We start from the raw sequence: 7,635 nt of genomic DNA on the forward strand, positions 1-7,635 counted from the left end.
TAAATGAATAATTAACCAATAACTTGTATGTTTTTTGTTCTGTGAAAAGTGTGTTTCGTTATAATAGACTAGTTTTTTTTACATTTAGATCTCCACTGATGTCTTATTTACATGCATTGATTCCGTGGGCTAAATCTCATTCACGTAAGTTAGCCTATGGGCTCCGTCATTCGCATTCCTGGATTCGCATCTTTACCTCACGTGTAATGTTGTGGATTAAGAGATCGTCAAGCTGTTCGCTTCAGGACCTCTCAGAAGACCATCCTATGAATGATCCTCCATAGACTGACTTGTCGAAAAGGCCCCGAGAATGGACCTCAGTTCGGGCTGTTACAGGATAAGCGTTTATCATTCCGACTTAAAGGCGACCGAGAGATCAAGTTTAAATTTGGTCTTTTTTTCTCTTATTAATTCTATTTTTATTTATATCGCTGGGGTGTTTTGCATGTAATGTTTTTTTTTATTCTTATATTTGCTAAGAGCAAACAGTTGGAAGAGAATTTAGCGCTATTTGATGCGCAACTTCTTCCAGCTACGAACGCGACAGCTTTTCATTTTTAACAATTTTTCTTATTGGTAGCCGTAGATACAGTTACGTAATTACGTATTCACAAATAAAAATAAAATTTACATATTAAGTATATCTTGTTATAAATATTGTTACAAAGAAAATCATTGTTTTTTATGGTACGTTTAATTTATCACTACTAGAGTGGATAGTCAAATACATTATTATAAAACCATTAAAATATATAAAGCTTATTCGAAATGGTCTCCATTGACTGCAACTCTTTCCCTGTGAAAACTCTTCTCTGTGTTATCTAACCTGAACTCTGAAAAACTGAATATGAATCATGATCAAGTGGATTAAGATAAGGACTAGATGACGACCTGTGTTTGGTTCTGATGTCCGGAATGTTCATCTAAGACTGGGTAGATAGAGATTTATGACCCAGTGCTGCCTTACTGAAAGGGCCATTCTTGATTATTGAACATGATTTGTAAAGAAGCTTAACAACCTTTTCATGGTATTTTGATACACTTGGGCAATTTTGATACCTTTTCGACAAAAATATGACTCAGTCACTCCTTCATAGTTATAATCCCACCAAGCCATCACCGAAGTCAGACAATACCCATTTTGTACTCTGATCAATTGAAAAGCTTCTTTAGAGCTTTCAGTATAAAAACGGTAATTTTGTTTGTTAAAATATTGCTCAATTGTTAAATTTTTCTATTCCGTTAACCATTTTTTTATAACTTCCCTTAGCATATCGCTCAAGTAGTTGATTTGATTTTACCTTCCTTTTTTTGGAATATCAGTTGAGAAATGACCAGTGCCGGCCTCTCATATATCTATATTTATTATAGCAGGCATACATCATAAGTCCTATGTATATCTACCGTGACAAAATCTTTTTCTTATGGACAGGATTTTATCGAATTCTTTCCCGTTATTGCTTTAATCGCCTTTTCATGCGGGTACTAAGTGGATAGCCAGATTTTTTCTGTCTCAAACAGAGGAGGTTTCATTGTACCTTTCAATAGCTCAGTATACAAATATTTGATGATTTTAAAATTTGTTTTAGGCACCATACTACTTTATGTAATGTAATCACAGCGATTCATCACATCAAACTCTACTCCATCTTAATATCACAAAATAATTTACAATATGTTAGCGCGAAAATAGGAAAACACAATGAACAATCATATCAAAATGATCGATTCTTAATTCATGAGTAATATTTTGCTTTTTTTTTTGTTAATTGTAACCGCATTTGTGGCCAAACTAAGTATGTACCAAAAATTATAATATATGACTATTAAAATGTATTCTATATTCTATACGATGTTTCTTATGCTATTTTATTTGAAGTCGCTGCCCGAGCGCAACAATTACAACAATCGGGTTTGCAACTGGTATTGGGGTGGGCACGACTTGTGCGTTTTACATAGTTTTATAATTAAAGATTTATACAACCACGATGATTATTGCGAACCGAAGGAAGTATCAAATTATAGGGTGTAGCAACCAATTGACAAATTACAATAACATATATTTCCTACTTAAATGAGTCTTCTAACTTGTGATATTCCGGGCATTCTCATACGAATAAAACGGAAATTTTAGACATCTGCACTCAGGTACAATCTCATAATTTTCACTCTCATGTTACTTATCAATAAAATTATCTAATTTTATATAAAGATAGAAAATAATGACATTACCAATATAAACATAAACTTTTAATGATTTTCACCTGTTTTGCCTTCTATATTTTTAAAAAAAATACTAATGATGATTATGAAAATCTAACTTCGTCTAAAACTTACATCACTGCATCTCTTTTGTTGTTATATTTCATTCTAATTCTTTTAGACGTGTTTTTATGTTGAAACTTTAGCTAACAATATCAGAATTAGGTGTATGATGTAAAAATCACATAATTACAATATAATTAATGTAATGTTATAAAGTTGACGATTCATAAAAAAATATGATCTACATATATTTTATTATTTAAAACTTGAATGAATTATTCCTTTATTGACATTCTTTACCAGTCATCTTTAACTGGCATTAAGAAAATTCTTGTACTTATGAGCTTAATAATGAGTATAAGCAAATTATGGGATGCGATTTTCTTTTAGTTTATTAATTTACAATTTATGTGAGATGAAGTCTGATAAAATAGAGTGCACTCTTTTTTTCACCTGATTTACATTGCTTGCCCGAGTGGTATTGCAGATTCCTCAGGTTCGAGCGAGCAGGGCGAAAAGGGCGTTTAGACCAAAACTTCTGTTAAGGTAGCGAAGCTCGAATGCTCCCTGAGAACCCTTGGCTCGGACCGCGACATACTGCAACTTCACCGAATAGGTGCAATCGTTTTTATTAAACCGCAAGTAAGTTCGAAAATTGCAACAAATATGTAAGTGACAAAGCTCGTTGTCAACAAAAAAATTGTCGTCGCAGAATCACATAATATTTTAATTTTGAAGGTAATTATAGACGTCTATTTAAATAATACGTTTGCCTGTCTATTTACTATATGAAAAAATAGAATACTCAGGTAAAATTATACATACTTACTTTATTCAGAATGGTTATGATATCAGACTTAACATAACCAAATTCCCGCACGTTTTCTATAAAATTTACGTTAATAATAATTTTTTTTGTATTTAAAGTGGAGAATATGTGATGTGTAAGTCGAAGATGATTTCAAGGGAATCATAAATTTAAACATTAAAAACCAAATTTAAACATTTAATTTGTTTGTTATTTTAAAATTTTAAAGCAGTCAATAGTTTACTTTAATTTTCCATATGTTTATGTTCCCGAAGTGCATCCAACTTTGAAAACAAGAAGTCATGCCAATTAATACTATAATATTCTAAACATAATTCATGGTAGTTCAGTTATAAAATTAGATTTAAGCGAAGAAAATGTTCACTTTAATATTTAATAAAGCGTTGTCAAAAAGAAACATCTAAGTTTGAATGGCAGAGTTATTTGCGAGTTGATTTAATAGTTTTGAGACTTCCTTTAGCTATGCAAACAACTACAGGCACCTTGGCACCAGAGGTTGTTAACCGGGACATTAGACGGGACACAATTGAGGCCAGTGTGTGAGCGAGTTCAAGATCAATTTAGGTTCCGTAGGTCAGTTCGCCGAAGGTAACCTTGACATTGACGACAATAGTATGATCCATGACACTTATCATAAACATACAACATATTGAAGAATTTATGAAAATCACAGAGAAGAGAAGACTTCTCTATCACTTTATTTGGTATCACTTTCATTGGCGCTAGATGCGCTTCCTGTGATGTATGTAATCAAAACAATGCATTAATAATAAAACGCAAACATTAAAATTACATTATAAGCATGATTATACATAAATAAGGAAAAATAAATAATGAATAGTACGTATAAGATAATAATAATTATGTATAAAAATAAATTATTGTAAAGGTAAAGTTTAGACCATTATTCTTTTAATATTTCGTGTAGACATGGAGTTCAGGAATAATACTACTGTATTAACAATTTCATGAATTATAATAAGTTATGAACTTTTACACACATTACAAACTCTGTAATGATAATAACTAATCCTTTGTTACTTTCTTTCCGGAGAAACATACAATAAGTTGTTGAAAATAGCACCGTTTAAAAGCGTCGCGACGAATTTCCAGGAGACAAGACAGGAGAGTCAGACAGAAAAAAAGAAACTGTAAATTAAATGGACACAGACATTGCGGCCGGTCGATGTCTTTCTTGCTTAGGGTTGTTTTTTATTTCATCGTATATTTTTTGTTATAACATTATTTAAATGAAATCATAACTGAAATATTTAATTTATTTTAAAGTTTTGGACGAAATTAATAAATGTGTAAATATTATTGTGCTTCGATTTATTTTACTTAAAGTTAGGATTACAATTACTGATTTCAAATAATTTTGATTTTCATTTTGTACTAACATTAATGTATGTATATTTATTTTTGTGCAAATTCTCGGAGTAGGTATATTTAAGCCACACCCCTGTTTGCTAAAAGAAAAAGAGGACAATAATACGTGATTGCTGATTGCAATATATTATGTACTTACTGCATCAATGCAGTCAGGACGTCGATTTCAATTTGACCGCATCCTGCTTTCTCAAGATATTCTTATTATTGTTGAGAACAGCCAGTAATTTGTCAAACTGACTCTTGGATTATCAGTTCAATGCGTTATTGAAGTGTTTCTTTAATAAGTATACGCAATAAATATTATTCCATTTTACTCTCGTTTATCCTAGACCATACATTATAGTTTTATTATAATATTTATATATGATTGAGAATCCGTGCAGCTTAGGTATTTGCCTTTAACTCAAGTGTATCATCTTATTCAGGGCAATAACAGGTGAAATGATCTTTACATTAACAATTGAGATAAAAATATATTAATTTATAATTGTAATAGTAACTACGATAAAAGTAATAGGACATTAGTTTATTTCTCAGTAATAAAGAGACATTAGCAGTATTTTTTATCAAAGGCCAATGCTAGAGTTAGTAGTTTCAAAGATTACTTCGGTACGGTACTTTTACCAAAAATCGAAATTGGTACGTCTTTTAAAAATTAAATTAAATAATATACCTGTTTAAAATGATAGTATTTATGTAATTATAGAATACAATTTGATATGAGTAAATTGTGGAGAGATTGATATAAATTTGACACAGTTGCGATCGATCGCAAGCTATTATTTTTGCAAAGGGGGATACATCTATCAGTAAGAAGCCATTGCCATTATCTATAACTGCTCTAACAAACGTCCATGACCCAGAATAATAATAAACTCACTCACTGTTATGACTGTCAATTCATGAACAATTTTTATTTGCACAAAACGTCCATGTTGTAACAAACGTTTTAAGAACAATACTGTTGGAGTAATAGATAAAGAAAATGAAATTTAAAAATTTAAATAGATAACAAAACAATCTTGTATACGAAATGTAACTATGTAGTTAGATGTTAAAATACCGATATTTGTAGAAAAATAAGAAGATAAGAGGTTTACTTGATTAGGTATGCAAAAGGGATAGTTCATTGTTTTGCGGTATCCATTGTGCATTGTTTGTTATCGTTTGCTCAGTTGGATACCAACAGTTTTTGGTGGTTTTACAAAGTAGCCGTATTATGTAACATGTTTAAACTTTTTTTGTCGTTTTTAAACAAAAATTTGTAAATAAAAATATATATTAGAGAGTTTTATTTTTACTATTTATAGGTGTTTCTTAAGTCAACAAGAACCATAATCGAGGCGATGTGAGATTAATACATGTCCCTACTAGATTATTGGATTTAATATATCAGAGTTTCTATTCACAGGCTGAAATTTATGATATTTAGAAGATGAAAAGCATAGATAATAATTATTCCTTAAGACTAATTTCAAAGAATTGTACTTTAATGTGTATTATCACATACATTAATTAATAAATAAATAAACTGAATCATTAATACCATTATTTATATAAATTACAAGAGGTTGATAAATTCAACAAAAAATATTTTGTTTATGATTGCAGAATGAATGTGTCCGATGTCTTCGTCAACTTAGAAGATGAAAACGATTTTTTCCTTTATGTTAATCCATTCCAGATATACGTATACTTTTTATTAAACTTTCTCGTTTAATATTTAATTATGCTAATTATTGTGAATATTATAACAAAATAAATTTGAAGGATGCAAATCTTTTTCCTTCAAATTGACTTGTACGCCTAGATTTTTGTTTTCCTTTCCAATTTACTTTTTTCTTGGCTAGACATTTTTCGAGAATATGTCCGTAGGGAATTATTTTTCACAATACTGCCCATATAAAAAAAAACAGAAGATCCACAGAAACACTAAATTGAAGCTAATGCGTGCCGTTGTCTTCTCCATATTTCTGTACTCGTGTGAAACTTGGACGCTGAAGTCTCTTACAACGCAAAGGGTAGAAGCATTCGAGATGTGGTTTTGGAAGAATTCCGCGGATATCGCGTCCTACTAATTCGTCTATTCTCAAAGTGCTCAGAATATGTACTAGATTATCCATAGTCTGCCAGAGCTTGAGCATACGCGCGCTATCACAATACTTATATTTCAAAAACACAAGGAGGTCCGAACATCGTAATAGGCTTGCTTATTTTTGATCGATGTAGATGCTGTTAGTCCGTAGGGCTTTTACAGCTTATTAGGAGTTGTGCTTAAGCGTAATACAACAGGTCATCGTTTGAAAACTTTTCTCGACATGTGACTTAAGTCACAATTAAAGTTAAACACCACTTCTGGTAAATTGTAAAACATACATCGAAGTGAAAGCGGTTTAAGCTAAATCTTAATATGCGAAAGATATGTGACAGTATGTCATGTTATGTGAGGCTTAAGTCGGGCTTTTATGTAACCAGTTACTACCAGGGACTATAACTAATTATTCCTATGTGAAAAAAAATGATATTTCTTCTATAAATATATATATAATACATGTTAAAAAAATTACTACAAATATTAAATAATCAAACGCAAAATTACTTAGATAATCTAATTTAGCTACTTCAAATCTGTTGGATTTTACTTAAAAGTCTATTAAGCATTTTGTTTAAGAGCTTCTAGGTTTCAGTATCAAATTCAGTAACATTTGTTTCCAATTGCAATCCTAAGCCATTCAGCCCATTTCTATCTATTTTGTTCTTCACTCACTCTTGGAGCTTGTTTATCAGGTATAGGAATTGCCTCTCGTATTTCTTTAGAGTCTATGCTACTTTCTGTGATGTGTATGAGGTTTAGTGGGTATAAAGGTACTTAAGTGGGTTTTAGCGCCTACATGTAACAAAAATTGTTTACGGGTATACATATTATTATTAATTACAAACATAAGCTTGCAAAATTGTTTTTTTTTTTAATATTGTCGATATTATATTAATTAATTCGAAATCTTATGAAGGATACGAAAGTTTAAAGTTTTTAAAATAGTTTTCCTGCGATGCGTACAAAGACAAGTTGATAGAGACATAGTATTGACTAAAATTACACAAATTCACAAAATACAATAAATGTATATTGATATTTTTATAAATGTATT

Source organism: Battus philenor, unplaced genomic scaffold (genome assembly GCF_028537555.1).
Source record: "Battus philenor isolate CCGP_79_NKW_IND1 unplaced genomic scaffold, ilBatPhil1.0.hap1 SCAF_7, whole genome shotgun sequence".
Taxonomy (NCBI): domain Eukaryota; kingdom Metazoa; phylum Arthropoda; class Insecta; order Lepidoptera; family Papilionidae; genus Battus; species Battus philenor.